A 16222-nucleotide genomic window follows, 5' to 3' on the forward strand; every position below is an offset into this window, starting at 1 on the left:
CTAACTCTGGTACTAAGTTGTCTACCCCTGACCTAAGCCAGTTGGTCTGACCCAGTACCTAACTCTGGTACTAGGTTGACCCCTGACCTAAGCCAGTTGGTCTGACCCAGTACCTAACTCTGGCACTAAGTTGTCTACCCCTGACCTAAGCCAGTTGGTCTGACCCAGTACCTAACTCTGGTACTAAGTAGTCTACCCCTGAACTAGCCAGTTGGTCTGACCCAGTACCTAACTCTGACCACATGATAGCAGTAGAGAACTATGAATTCAACAGAGACCATCAGAGAGAGTGAGTGAGTGAGTGTGTGAGTGAGTGTGTGTGTGTGTGTGTGTGTGTGTGTGTGTGTGTGTTTGTGTAGAAGCTGTTGAGGAGCCTTTTGGTCCTAGACTTGGTGCTCCGGTACCGCTTGCTGTGTGGTAGCAGAGAAAACAGTCTATAACTTGGATGACTGGAGTCTCTGACAATTGTATGGGCTTTCCTCTGACACCGCCTATTGTATAGGTCCTGGATGGCAGGAAGCTTGGCCCCAGTGATGTACTGGGCCGTACACACTACCCTCTGTAGTGCCTTACAGTCAGATGCCGAGCAGTTGCCATACCAACCGGTCAGGATGCTCTCGATGGTGCAGCTGTAGAACATTTTGAGGATCTGGGGACCCATGGCAAGTCTTTTCAGTCTCCGGAGGGGGAAAAGGTGTTGTCCTGCCCTCTTCACAACTGTCTTGGTGTGTTTGGACTATGGTAGTTGGTGATGTGGACGCCAATGAACTTGAAGCTCTCGACCCGCTCCACTACAGCCCCGTTGATGTTAATGGGGGCCTGTTCAGCCCACCTTTTCCTGTAGTCCACAATCAGCTCCTTTGTCTTGCTCACATTGAGGGGAGAGGTGGTTGTCCTGGCACCATAAGGTCTCTGACCTCCTCCTTATAGGCAGTTTCATTGTTGTCTGTGATCAGGCCCACCACTGTTATGTCGTCAGCAAACTTAATGATGGTGTTGGAGTCGTGTTTGGCCACGCAGTCGTGGGTGAACAGGGAATACAGGAGAGGAATAACTTTGGTTTAAAGTTGTCTACCCCTGAACTAGCCAGTTGGTCTGACCCAGTACCTAACTCTGGTCCTAAGTTGTCTACCCCTGAACTAGCCAGTTGGTCTGACCCAGTACCTAACTCTGGTACTAAGTTGTCTACCCCTGAACTAGCCAGTTGGTCTGACCCAGTACCTAACTCTGGTACTAAGTTGTCTACCCCTGAACTAGCCAGTTGGTCTGACCCAGTACCTAACTCTGGTCCTAAGTAGTCTACCCCTGAACTAGCCAGTTGGTCTGACCCAGTACCTAACTCTGGTACTAAGTAGTCTACCCCTGAACTAGCCAGTTGGTCTGACCCAGTACCTAACTCTGACCACATGATAGCAGTAGAGAACTATGAATTCAACAGAGACCGTGAGTGAGTGAGTGAGTGAGTGAGTGAGTGAGTGAGTGAGTGAGTGAGTGAGTGAGTGAGTGTGCGTGCGTGCGCTTCCATCTCACAAAAACAAGCTGAGAAAATACTATGCAAATCATCAGACATCCACTGATGACCACTGACACCCTCATGTAGATCTCATCTAAGACAATATGATGTGTTAGGATGCATGTCGTGTGTGTGTGTCAAAAGACGACAATGCCCAGATGTTTTTCATCTGTGTGTACTGTTTCTGTCAGTGAGGAAATTAACTTCCTCTCCCTCTCTCTCCTGCCTCCTCTTTTCTCCCTCTCTCTCCTGCCTCCTCTTTTCTCCCTCTCTCTCCTGCCTCCTCTTTTCTCCCTCTCTCTCCTGCCTCCTCTTTTCTCCCTCTCTCTCCTGCCTCCTCTTTTCTCCCTCTCTCTCCTGCCTCCTCCTTTCTCCCTCTCTCTCCTGCCTCCTCTTTTCTCCCTCTCTCTCCTGCCTCCTCTTTTCTCCCTCTCTCTCCTGCCTCCTCTCCTCTCCCTCTCTCTCCTGCCTCCTCTTTTCTCCCTCTCTCTCCTGCCTCCTCTTTTCTCCCTCTCTCTCCTGCCTCCTCTTTTCTCCCTCTCTCTCCTGCCTCCTCTTTTCTCCCTCTACCTCCTGCCTCATCTTTTCTCCCTCTACCTCCTGCCTCCTCTTTTCTCCCTCTCTCTCCTGCCTCCTCTTTTCTCCCTCTCTCTCCTGCCTCCTCTTTTCTCCCTCTCTCTCCTGCCTCCTCTTTTCTCCCTCTCTCTCCTGCCTCCTCTTTTCTCCCTCTCTCTCCTGCCTCCTCTTTTCTCCCTCTCTCTCCTCCTCCTCTTTTCTCCCTCTCTCTCCTGCCTCCTCTTTTCTCCCTCTCTCTCCTGCCTCCTCTTTTCTCCCTCTCTCTCCTGCCTCCTCTTTTCTCCCTCTCTCTCCTGCCTCCTCTTTTCTCCCTCTCTCTCCTGCCTCCTCTTTTCTCCCTCTCTCTCCTGCCTCCTCTTTTCTCCCTCTCTCTCCTGCCTCCTCTTTTCTCCCTCTCTCTCCTGCCTCCTCTTTTCTCCCTCTACCTCCTACCTCCTCTTTTCTCCCTCTCTCTCCTACCTCCTCTTTTCTCCCTCTCTCTCCTGCCTCCTCTTTTCTCCCTCTACCTCCTGCCTCCTCTTTTCTCCCTCTCTCTCCTGCCTCCTCTTTTCTCCCTCTACCTCCTGCCTCCTCTTTTCTCCCTCTCTCTCCTCCTCCTCTTTTCTCCCTCTCTCTCCTGCCTCCTCTTTTCTCCCTCTCTCTCCTGCCTCCTCTTTTCTCCCTCTCTCTCCTGCCTCCTCTTTTCTCCCTCTCCTCTCCTGCCTCCTCTTTTCTCCCTCTCTCTCCTGCCTCCTCTTTTCTCCCTCTCTCTCCTGCCTCCTCTTTTCTCCCTCTCCCTCCTGCCTCCTCTTTTCTCCCCTCTCTCCTGCCTCCTCTTTTCTCCCTCCCTCTCCTCCTCCTCTTTTCTCCCTCTCTCTCCTGCCTCCTCTTTTCTCCCTCTCTCTCCTGCCTCCTCTTTTCTCCCTCTCTCTCCTGCCTCCTCTTTTCTCCCTCTCTCTCCTTCCTCCTCTTTTCTCCCTCTCTCTCCTGCCTCCTCTTTTCTCCCTCTCTCTCCTGCCTCCTCTTTTCTCCCTCTCTCTCCTGCCTCCTCTTTTCTCCCCCTCTCTCCTCCCTCCCCTTTCTCCCCCTCTCTCCTGCCTCCTCTTTTCTCCCCTCTCTCCTGCCTCCTCTTTTCTCCCCCTCTCTCCTGCCTCCTCTTTTCTCCCTCTCTCTCCTGCCTCCTCTTTTCTCCCTCTCTCTCCTGACTCCTCTTTTCTCCCTCTCTCTCTCCTGCCTCCTCTTTTCTCCCTCTCTCTCCTGCCTCCTCTTTTCTCCCCTCTCTCCTGCCTCCTCTTTTCTCCCTCTCTCTCCTGCCTCCCTTTTTCTCCCCCTCTCTCCTGCCTCCTCTCCCTCCTCCTCCTCTTTTCTCCCTCTCTCTCCTGCCTCCTCTTTTCTCCCCCTCTCTCCTGCCTCCTCTTTTCTCCCCCTCTCTTCTACCTCCCCTTTCTCCCCCTCTCTCCTGCCTCCTCTTTTCTCCCCCTCTCTCCTGCCTCCTCTTTTCTCCCCCTCTCTCCTGCCTCCTCTTTTCTCCCCCTCTCTCCTGTCTCCTCTTTTCTCCCCCTCTCTTCTACCTCCCCTTTCTCCCCCTCTCTCCTGCCTCCTCTTTTCTCCCTCTCTCTCCTGCCTCCTCTTTTCTCCCTCTCTCTCCTGCCTCCTCTTTTCTCCCTCTCCCTCCTGCCTCCTCTTTTCTCCCTCTCTCTCCTGCCTCCTCTTTTATCCCTCCCTCTCCTCCTCCTCTTTTCTCCCTCTCTCTCCTGCCCCTCTTTTCTCCCTCTCTCTCCTGCCTCCTCTTTTCTCCCTCTCTCTCCTGCCTCCTCTTTTCTCCCTCTCTCTCCTGCCTCCTCTTTTCTCCCTCTCTCTCCTGCCTCCTCTTTTCTCCCTCTCTCTCCTGCCTCCTCTTTTCTCCCTCTCTCTCCTGCCTCCTCTTTTCTCCCCTCTCTTCTACCTCCCCTTTCTCCCCCTCTCTCCTGCCTCCTCTTTTCTCCCCTCTCTCCTGCCTCCTCTTTTCTCCCCCTCTCTCCTGCCTCCTCTTTTCTCCCTCTCTCTCCTGCCTCCTCTTTTCTCCCTCTCTCTCCTGACTCCTCTTTTCTCCCTCTCTCTCCTGACTCCTCTTTTCTCCCTCTCTCTCCTGCCTCCTCTTTTCTCCCCTCTCTCCTGCCTCCTCTTTTCTCCCGCTCTCTCCTGCCTCCTCTTTTCTCCCCCTCTCTCCTGCCTCCTCTCCCTCCTCCTCCTCTTTTCTCCCTCTCTCTCCTGCCTCCTCTTTTACCCCCTCTCCTGCCTCCTCTTTTCTCCCCTCTCTTCTACCTCCCCTTTCTCCCCCTCTCTCCTGCCTCCTCTTTTCTCCCTCTCTCTCCTGCCTCCTCTTTTCTCCCTCTCTCTCCTGACTCCTCTTTTCTCCCTCTCTCTCCTGCCTCTGAGGAGATGACTCTTTTCTCCCTCTCTCTCCTGCCTCCTCTTTTCTCTCTCCTGCCTCCTCTTTTCTCCCTCAGAATCTCCTGCCTCCTCTTTTCTCCCCCTCTCTCCTGCCTCCTCTCCCTCCTCCTCCTCTTTTCTCCCTCTCTCTCCTGCCTCCTCTTTTCTCTCTCCTGCCTCCTCTTTTCTCCCCCTCTCTTCTACCAGAATTTCTCCCCCTCTCTCCTGCCTCCTCTTTTCTCCCTCTCTCTCCTGCCTCCTCTTTTCTCCCTCTCTCTCCTGCCTCCTCCTTTCTCCCTCTCTCTCCTCCTCCTCTTTTCTCCCCCTCTCTCCTGCCTCCTCTTTTCTCCCCCTCTCTCCTGCCTCCTCTTTTCTCCCCCTCTCTCCTGCCTCTCCTCTCCTCTCCCTCCTCCTCCTCTTCCTCACAGATCTTTCCCTGTCTATCATCCTTTCTTCTCTTTCTGTTGTGGCTGTTGTGTGTGTTTATGTGTAGGTACGCGCGTGTGTCTGCCTCTGTCACGGCAGATTTCCTCCTCTTCCTCAGAAGAGGTGTAGCAAGGATCGGACCAATAAGCAGCGTGGTAAGTGTCCATGGTTTTTAATGAAAAAAAATTAACATGAACACATACAATATAACAACGTGAACTGGCAACGAAACAGTCCCGTGTGGCACAAACACAGTCACAGGAAATAATCACCCACAGAATACCCAAAGAACATGGCTGCCTAAATATGGTTCCAGGTCAGAGACAACGATAAACACCTGCCTCTGATTGAGAACCAATCTAGGCAACCATAGACCAACATAAACACCTAGAATGAACACAACCCCATAAATCTACAAAAACCCCTAGACAGTACAAACACCATAGATGAGACAAAAAGCATACATCACCCATGTCACACCCTGGCCTAACCAAAATAATAAAGAAAACAAAGATAACTAAGGCCAGGGCGTGACACCTAAACCCATAGGGGAGGGTCTGACAGCCTCTCAGATGAGTGAGTTATAAATATCTGGGAGAGAGAAAGGGAAGAGAGAATGGAGGGCTGTGTGTGTGTGTGTGTGTGAGGTGATGTGTGTGTGTTGTGATGTGTGTGTGTGTGTGTGTGTGTGTGTGTGTGTTCTGATACAGTGTATCTGAGGAGATGTGTGTGTGTGTGTGATACAGAACTTGAGTTTAAAGGTTTCTCTGTAAGTTAAAGATTAGCATGACTTTGTGCATATCTGATGTAGAAATGTAATGTTGGAAAGCTAACACAAACACAGTGACAGTAGCAGAATATCTGAGGAGATATGAGTCCGTTCTGATACAGAATATCTGAGGAGATATGAGTCCGTTCTGATACAGAATATCTGAGGAGATATGAGTCCGTTCTGATACAGAATATCTGAGGAGATATGAGTCTGTTCTGATACAGAATATCTGAGGAGATATGAGTCCGTTCTGATACAGAATATCTGAGGAGATATGAGTCTGTTCTGATACAGAATATCTGAGGAGATATGAGTCTGTTCTGATACAGAATATCTGAGGAGATATGAGTCCGTTCTGATACAGAATATCTGAGGAGATATGAGTCCGTTCTGATACAGAATATCTGAGGAGATATGAGTCCGTTCTGATACAGAATATCTGAGGAGATATGAGTCTGTTCTGATACAGAATATCTGAGGAGATATGAGTCTGTTCTGATACAGAATATCTGAGGAGATATGAGTCCGTTCTGATACAGAATATCTGAGGAGATATGAGTCTGTTCTGATACAGAATATCTGAGGAGATATGAGTCCGTTCTGATACAGAATATCTGAGGAGATATGAGTCCGTTCTGATACAGAATATCTGAGGAGATATGAGTCTGTTCTGATACAGAATATCTGAGGAGATATGAGTCCGTTCTGATACAGAATATCTGAGGAGATATGAGTCTGTTCTGATACAGAATATCTGAGGAGATATGAGTCTGTTCTGATACAGAATATCTGAGGAGATATGAGTCTGTTCTGATACAGAATATCTGAGGAGATATGAGTCCGTTCTGATACAGAATATCTGAGGAGATATGAGTCTGTTCTGATACACAACCCTGGCAGGTCCTCTGCTACAGTTCAACTACTTTTCAGGGTCTGTATTCACCAAGCGTCTCAGACTAGGACTGCTGATCTAGGATCAGTTTAGGCTTTTAGATCATAAAGAATTAGATTACATTGACCAATGAGTACGGGTCCATGTCATCAGGTTCTTGATACTCGGCTGGATTCCTGTCTCAGTGGACCTGTCCTAGATGTCGTCTCCTGTCTCAGTGGGCCTGTCCTAGATGCCGTCTCCTGTCTCAGTGGGCCTGTCCTAGATGCCGTCTCCTGTCTCAGTGGGCCTGTCCTAGATGCCGTCTCCTGTCTCAGTGGGCCTGTCCTAGATGCCGTCTCCTGTCTCAGTGGGCCTGTCCTAGATGCCGTCTCCTGTCTCAGTGGGCCTGTCCTAGATGCCGTCTCCTGTCTCAGTGGGCCTGTCCTAGATGCCGTCTCCTGTCTCAGTGGGCCTGTCCTAGATGCCGTCTCCTGTCTCAGTGGGCCTGTCCTAGATGCCGTCTCCTGTCTCAGTGGGCCTGTCCTAGATGCCGTCTCCTGTCTCAGTGGGCCTGTCCTAGATGCCGTCTCCTGTCTCAGTGGGCCTGTCCTAGATGTCTCCTGTCTCAGTGGGCCCTGTCTCCTGTCTCAGTGGGCCTGTCCTAGATGCCGTCTCCTGTCTCAGTGGGCCTGTCCTAGATGCCGTCTCCTGTCTCAGTGGGCCTGTCCTAGATGCCGTCTCCTGTCTCAGTGGGCCTGTCCTAGATGCCGTCTCCTGTCTCAGTGGGCCTGTCCTAGATGCCGTCTCCTGTCTCAGTGGGCCTGTCCTAGATGCTGTCTCCTGTCTCAGTGGGCCTGTCCTAGATGCCGTCTCCTGTCTCAGTGGGCCTGTCCTAGATGCCGTCTCCTGTCTCAGTGGGCCTGTCCTAGATGCCGTCTCCTGTCTCAGTGGGCCTGTCCTAGATGCCGTCTCCTGTCTCAGTGGGCCTGTCCTAGATGCCGTCTCCTGTCTCAGTGGGCCTGTCCTAGATGCCGTCTCCTGTCTCAGTGGGCCTGTCCTAGATGCCGTCTCCTGTCTCAGTGGGCCTGTCCTAGATGCCGTCTCCTGTCTCAGTGGGCCTGTCCTAGATGCCGTCTCCTGTCTCAGTGGGCCTGTCCTAGATGCCGTCTCCTGCCGTTGTTGCCAACTTGTCATCAAAGATGAAGAACAGTCACTCTCTCCATCTCTCCCTGTTGCCAACTTGTCATCAAAGATGAAGAACAGTCACTCTCTCCATCTCTCCCTGTTGCCAACTTGTCATCAAAGATGAAGAACAGTCACTCTCTCCATCTCTCCCTGTTGCCAACTTGTCATCAAAGATGGAGAACAGTCACTCTCTCCATCTCTCCCTGTTGCCAACTTGTCATCAAAGATGAAGAACAGTCACTCTCTCCATCTCTCCCTGTTGCCAACTTGTCATCAAAGATGGAGAACAGTCACTCTCTCCATCTCTCCCTGTTGCCAACTTGTCATCAAAGATGAAGAACAGTCACTCTCTCCATCTCTCCCTGTTGCCAACTTGTCATCAAAGATGAAGAATAGTTTTGTAAGAGAGGCCTTCGTTCTCTCAGAGAAGAATGGAAGCGCTGTACTGTATCCTCTCAGGGTTCTGAGCTCCAATCAGATTGTACGCAAATCAAATATCCGTTTGGAGATGAACATCCCTTTAAAAGAGACCGAAGCGTCTTTGTGTGACGGCTTCTGAGAAAAGAAAGATATCTGTCTGTATTTTGAACTCCGTCCCTGATCCAGGGCAACACTCACTCTCTCCTCGGTGGGCAAACGGACGACATTCTCTCGCCTCCCGGCGGCGTGCGTTCATGGTTTTATAATCAAACCCGGAATGAAAGGCAGCGTGGAACCTTTTGTCCTCTCAGCAGACGGCCGCTGTATATTCAATTACTAAATGAGAGGGAGACAGATGGGGGGAGAGAAAGACAGGGGGGTGGATTAGAATAAATGATAAAATGAGAGAGAGATTCGGAAGGATTGACAGAGAGAGAGAGATTAGGAAGGATTGACAGAGAGAGAGAGAGAGAGAGATTAGGAATGATTGACAGAGAGAGAGAAAGAGAGAGAGAGAGAGAGAGAGAGAGAGAGAGAGATTAGGAAGGATTGACAGAGAGAGATTAGGAAGGATTGACAGAGAGAGAGAGATCAGGAAGGATTGACAGAGAGAGAGAGAGAGAGAGAGAGAGAGAGAGAGAGATTAGAATGATTGACAGAGAGAGAGAGAGATTAGGAATGATTGAGAGAGCGAGAGAGAGATTAGGAATGATTGAGAGAGAGAGAGAGAGAGAGAGAGATTAGAATGATTGACAGAGAGATTAGGAATGATTGACAGAGAGAGAGAGAGATTAGGAATGATTGACAGAGAGAGAGAGGGATTAGGAATGATTGACAGAAAGAGAGAGAGCGAGAGAGAGAGATTAGGAATGATTGATAGAGAGAGAGAGAGGGATTAGGAATGATTGACAGAGGGAGAGATTAGGAATGACTGACAGAGAGAGAGAGATTAGGAATGATTGACAGAGAGAGAGAGAGATTAGGAATGATTGACAGAGAGAGAGAGAGATTAGGAATGATTGACAGAGCGAGAGAGAGATTAGGAATGATTGACAGAGCGAGAGAGAGGGAGACTGAGCGATCAATTGAATGAACAGCAAAATAAAATAATCAGAATTAAAAGTCAGAGAAAGAGGGGAGAGAGAAATAAATAGGTTGACAGAGAGGGGGGGAGGCAAAGACAGAGAAAGAGGGGAGAATATATATATAATAAATAGGTTGAGAGAGAGAGGGGGAGGCAAAGAGAGAGAGAGGGGGAGGCAAAGAGAGAGAGAGGGGGAGGCAAAGACAGAGAGAGAGAGGGAGGCAAAGAGAGAGAGAGAGAGAGAGGGAGGCAAAGAGAGAGAGAGAGAGGGAGGCAAAGACAGAGAGAGAGAGGGAGGCAAAGAGAGAGAGAGAGGGGGAGGCAAAGAGAGAGAGAGAGAGGGAGGCAAAAGAGAGAGAGAGAGAGAGGGAGGCAAAGAGAGAGAGAGAGAGGGAGGCAAAGACAGAGAGAGAGAGGGAGGCAAAGAGAGAGAGAGGGAGGCAAAGACAGAGAGAGAGAGGGAGGCAAAGAGAGAGAGAGAGAGGGAGGCAAAGACAGAGAGAGAGAGGGAGGCAAAGAGAGAGAGAGAGAGGGAGGCAAAGACAGAGAGAGAGAGGGAGGCAAAGAGAGAGAGAGAGAGGGAGGCAAAGACAGAGAGAGGGAGGCAAAGACAGAGAGAGAGAGAGGGAGGCAAAGAGAGAGAGAGAGAGGGAGGCAAAGAGAGAGAGAGAGAGGGAGGCAAAGACAGAGAGAGGGAGGCAAAGACAGAGAGAGAGAGAGGGAGGCAAAGAGAGAGCAGGTGATGAAAAGGAAGGACATATCTGTCTAATAATAATGTATCTGATGAGTGATGGTTTGAAGGACACACACACACACACACACACACACACACACACACACACACACACACACACACACACACACACACACACACACACACACACACACACACACACACACACACACACACACACACACACACACACACACCTGTTAGATTGTGTATCATAGTTACAGTCAGATACCATTAAAGACCTATATAGCCAGTTCCATATGAAATCACTCTAAACCTCCTTCAACTGAATCTTTCTGGGATTTTCTCTCTCTCACCCCATATCTCTCTCTCTCTCACCCCCACCCCATATCTCTCTCTCTCTCACCCCCCACCCCATATCTCTCACTCTCTGTGAAATGTATCCTACTCTGAGTGAATTTCAATGCTCTCACTGTAAAATGAGGAAACGGAGAAGGGGAAATGGGAGGAGAGGAGGAAGAGGTGTTTCACATTGACTGCAGTATCCAGTAGGATCCCAGACTGCAGGATCCAGTAGGATCACAGACTGCAGTATCCAGGGGGATCCCAGACTGCAGTATCCAGTAGGATCCCAGACTGTAGTATCCAGTGGGATCCCAGACTGCAGTATCCAGTAGGATCCCAGACTGCAGTATCCAGGGGGATCCCAGACTGCAGTATCCAGTAGGATCCCAGACTGCAGTATCCAGTAGGATCCCAGACTGCAGTATCCAGGGGATCCCAGACTGCAGTATCCAGTAGGATCCCAGACTGCAGTATCCAGTAGGATCCCAGACTGCAGTATCCAGGGGGATCCCAGACTGCAGTATCCAGTGGGATCCCAGACTGCAGTATCCAGTAGGATCCCAGACTGCAGTATCCAGTAGGATCCCAGACTGCAGTATCCATGGGGATCCCAGACTGCAGTATCCAGTAGGATCCCAGACTGCAGTATCCAGTAGGATCCCAGACTGCAGTATCCAGTAGGATCCCAGACTGCAGTATCCAGTGGGATCCCAGACTGCAGTATCCAGTAGGATCCCAGACTGCAGTATCCAGTAGGATCCCAGACTGCAGTATCCAGTGGGATCCCAGACTGCAGTATCCAGTAGGATCCCAGACTGCAGTATCCAGTAGGATCCCAGACTGCAGTATCCAGTAGGATCCCAGACTGCAGTATCCAGTAGGACCCCAGACTGCAGTATCCAGTAGGATCCCAGACTGCAGTATCCTGTAGGATCCCAGACTGCAGGATCCAGTAGGATCCAGACTGCAGTATCCAGGGGGATCCCAGACTGCAGTATCCAGGGGATCCCAGACTGCAGTATCCATGGGGATCCCAGACTGCAGTATCCAGTAGGATCCCAGACTGCAGTATCCAGTAGGATCCCAGACTGCAGTATCCAGTAGGATCCCAGACTGCAGTATCCAGTGGGATCCCAGACTGCAGTATCCAGTAGGATCCCAGACTGCAGTATCCAGTAGGATCCCAGACTGCAGTATCCAGGGGGATCCCAGACTGCAGTATCCAGTAGGATCCCAGACTGCAGTATCCAGTAGGATCCCAGACTGCAGTATCCAGTGGGATCCCAGACTGCAGTATCCATGGGGATCCCAGACTGCAGTATCCAGTAGGATCCCAGACTGCAGTATCCAGTAGGATCCCAGACTGCAGTATCCAGTAGGACCCCAGACTGCAGTATCCAGTAGGATCCCAGACTGCAGTATCCTGTAGGATCCCAGACTGCAGGATCCAGTAGGATCACAGACTGCAGTATCCAGGGGATCCCAGACTGCAGTATCCAGGGGATCCCAGACTGCAGTATCCATGGGGATCCCAGACTGCAGTATCCAGTAGGATCCCAGACTGCAGTATCCAGTAGGATCCCAGACTGCAGTATCCAGTAGGATCCCAGACTGCAGTATCCAGTGGGATCCCAGACTGCAGTATCCAGTAGGATCCCAGACTGCAGTATCCAGTAGGATCCCAGACTGCAGTATCCAGGGGGATCCCAGACTGCAGTATCCAGTAGGATCCCAGACTGCAGTATCCAGTAGGATCCCAGACTGCAGTATCCAGTAGGATCCCAGACTGCAGTATCCAGTGGGATCCCAGACTGCAGTATCCATGGGGATCCCAGACTGCAGTATCCAGTAGGATCCCAGACTGCAGTATCCAGTAGGATCCCAGACTGCAGTATCCAGTAGGATCCCAGACTGCAGTATCCAGTGGGATCCCAGACTGCAGTATCCAGTAGGATCCCAGACTGCAGTATCCAGTAGGATCCCAGACTGCAGTATCCATGGGGATCCCAGACTGCAGTATCCAGTAGGATCCCAGACTGCAGTATCCAGTAGGATCCCAGACTGCAGTATCCAGTAGGATCCCAGACTGCAGTATCCAGTAGGATCCCAGACTGCAGTATCCAGTAGGATCCCAGACTGCAGTATCCAGTAGGACCCCAGACTGCAGTATCCAGTAGGATCCCAGACTGCAGTATCCAGTGGGATCCAGTACTGCAGTATCCAGTAGGATCCCAGACTGCAGTATCCAGGGGATCCAGTACTGCAGTATCCAGTGGGATCCCAGACTGCAGTATCCAGTAGGATCCCAGACTGCAGTATCCAGTAGGATCCCAGACTGCAGTATCCAGTAGGATCCCAGACTGCAGTATCCAGTAGGATCCCAGACTGCAGTATCCAGTAGGACCCCAGACTGCAGTATCCAGTAGGATCCCAGACTGCAGTATCCAGTGGGATCCAGTACTGCAGTATCCAGTGGGATCCCAGACTGCAGTATCCAGTAGGATCCCAGACTGCAGTATCCAGGGGGATCCAGTACTGCAGTATCCAGTAGGACCCCAGACTACAGTATCCAGTAGGACCCCAGACTGCAGTATCCAGTAGGATCCCAGACTGCAGTATCCAGTAGGACCCCAGACTGCAGTATCCAGGGGGATCCAGTACTGCAGTATCCAGTGGGATCTCAGACTGCAGTATCCAGTAGGATCCCAGACTGCAGTATCCAGGGGATTCCAGTACTGCAGTATCCAGTGGGATCCCAGACTGCAGTATCCAGGGGGATCCAGTATTACTGCATTGTCGGAACTAGAAGCACAAGCATTTCGCTACACTCGCATTAACATCTGCTAACCATGTGTATGTGACAAATACAATTGATTTGATTTGATTTTAACAGCAGACAGAGAAGTGACATGGTGAAGGACAACAGCAGGGAGAGAAGTGACATGGTGAAGGACAACAGCAGACAGAGAAGTGACATGGTGAAGGACAACAGCAGACAGAGAAGTGACATGGTGAAGGACAACAGCAGGGAGAGAAGTGACATGGTGAAGGACAACAGCAGGGAGAGAAGTGACATGGTGAAGGACAACAGCAGACAGAGAAGTGACATGGTGAAGGACAACAGCAGACAGAGAAGTGACATGGTGAAGGACAACAGCAGACAGAGAAGTGACATGGTGAAGGACAACAGCAGGGAGAGAAGTGACATGGTGAAGGACAACAGCAGACAGAGAAGTGACATGGTGAAGGACAACAGCAGACAGAGAAGTGACATGGTGAAGGACAACAGCAGGGAGAGAAGTGACATGGTGAAGGACAACAGCAGACAGAGAAGTGACATGGTGAAGGACAACAGCAGACAGAGAAGTGACATGGTGAAGGCCAACAGCAGACAGAGAAGTGACATGGTGAAGGACAACAGCAGACAGAGAAGTGACATGGTGAAGGACAACAGCAGACAGAGAAGTGACATGGTGAAGGACAACAGCAGGGAGAGAAGTGACATGGTGAAGGCCAACAGCAGACAGAGAAGTGACATGGTGAAGGACAACAGCAGACAGAGAAGTGACATGGTGAAGGACAACAGCAGGGAGAGAAGTGACATGGTGAAGGACAACAGCAGACAGAGAAGTGACATTATGAAGGACAACAGCAGGGAGAGAAGTGACATGGTGAAGGACAACAGCAGGGAGAGAAGTGACATGGTGAAGGACAACAGCAGACAGAGAAGTGACATGGTGAAGGACAACAGCAGGGAGAGAAGTGACATGGTGAAGGACAACAGCAGGGAGAGAAGTGACATGGTGAAGGACAACAGCAGACAGAGAAGTGACATGGTGAAGGACAACAGCAGACAGAGAAGTGACATGGTGAAGGACAACAGCAGGGAGAGAAGTGACATGGTGAAGGACAACAGCAGACAGAGAAGTGACATGGTGAAGGACAACAGCAGACAGAGAAGTGACATGGTGAAGGACAACAGCAGGGAGAGAAGTGACATGGTGAAGGACAACAGCAGGGAGAGAAGTGACATGGTGAAGGACAACAGCAGGGAGAGAAGTGACATGGTGAAGGACAACAGCAGACAGAGAAGTGACATGGTGAAGGACAACAGCAGGGAGAGAAGTGACATGGTGAAGGACAACAGCAGACAGAGAAGTGACATGGTGAAGGACAACAGCAGGGAGAGAAGTGACATGGTGAAGGACAACAGCAGACAGAGAAGTGACATGGTGAAGGACAACAGCAGGGAGAGAAGTGACATGGTGAAGGACAACAGCAGGGAGAGAAGTGACATGGTGAAGGACAACAGCAGACAGAGTAGTGACATGGTGAAGGACATTTACATTACATTTAAGTCATTTAGCAGACGCTCTTATCCAGAGCGACTTACAAATTGGTGCATTCACCTTATGACATCCAGTAGAACAGTCACTTTACAATAGTGCATCTAAATCTTAAAGGGGGGAGGGGGTGAGAAGGATTACTTATCCTATCCTAGGTATTCCTTAAAGAGGTGGGGTTTCAGGTGTCTCCGGAAGGTGGTGATTGACTCCGCTGTCCTGGCGTCGTGAGGGAGTTTGTTCCACCATTGGGGGCCAGAGCAGCGAACAGTTTTGACTGGGCTGAGCGGGAACTGTACTTCCTCGGTGGTAGGGAGGCGAGCAGGCCAGAGGTGGATGAACGCAGTGCCCTTGTTTGGGTGTAGGGCCTGATCAGAGCCTGGAGGTACTGAGGTGCCGTTCCCCTCACAGCTCCGTAGGCAAGCACCATGGTCTTGTAGCGGATGCGAGCTTCAACTGGAAGCCAGTGGAGAGAGCGGAGGAGCGGGGTGACGTGAGAGAACTTGGGAAGGTTGAACACCAGACGGGCTGCGGCGTTCTGGATGAGTTGTAGGGGTTTAATGGCACAGGCAGGGAGCCCAGCCAACAGCGAGTTGCAGTAATCCAGACGGGAGATGACAAGTGCCTGGATTAGGACCTGCGCCGCTTCCTGTGTGAGGCAGGGTCGTACTCTGCGGATGTTGTAGAGCATGAACCTACAGGAACGGGCCACCGCCTTGATGTTAGTTGAGAATGACAGGGTGTTGTCCAGGATCACGCCAAGGTTCTTAGCGCTCTGGGAGGAGGACACAATGGAGTTGTCAACCGTGATGGCGAGATCATGGAACGGGCAGTCCTTCCCCGGGAGGAAGAGCAGCTCCGTCTTGCCGAGGTTCAGCTTGAGGTGGTGATCCGTCATCCACACTGATATGTCTGCCAGACATGCAGAGATGCGATTCGCCACCTGGTCATCAGAAGGGGGAAAGGAGAAGATTAATTGTGTGTCGTCTGCATAGCAATGATAGGAGAGACCATGTGAGGTTATGACAGAGCCAAGTGACTTGGTGTATAGCGAGAATAGGAGAGGGCCTAGAACAGAGCCCTGGGGGACACCAGTGGTGAGAGCGCGTGGTGAGGAGACAGATTCTCGCCACGCCACCTGGTAGGAGCGACCTGTCAGGTAGGACGCAATCAAGCGTGGGCCGCGCCGGAGATGCCCAACTCGGAGAGGGTGGAGAGGAGGATCTGATGGTTCACAGTATCGAAGGCAGCCGATAGGTCTAGAAGGATGAGAGCAGAGGAGAGAGAGTTAGCTTTAGCGGTGCGGAGCGCCTCCGTGATACAGAGAAGAGCAGTCTCAGTTGAATGACTAGTCTTGAAACCTGACTGATTAGGATCAAGAAGGTCATTCAGAGAGAGATAGCGGGAGAGCTGGCCAAGGACGGCACGTTCAAGAGTTTTGGAGAGAAAAGAAAGAAGGATACTGGTCTGTAGTTGTTGACATCGGAGGGATCGAGTGTAGGTTTTTTCAGAAGGGTGCAACTCTCGCTCTCTTGAAGACGGAAGGGACGTAGCCAGCGGTCAGGGATGAGTTGATGAGCGAGGTGAGGTAAGGGAGAA

This window comes from Oncorhynchus keta, chromosome 10 (assembly GCF_023373465.1).
Source record: "Oncorhynchus keta strain PuntledgeMale-10-30-2019 chromosome 10, Oket_V2, whole genome shotgun sequence".
Taxonomy (NCBI): Eukaryota; Metazoa; Chordata; class Actinopteri; order Salmoniformes; family Salmonidae; genus Oncorhynchus; species Oncorhynchus keta.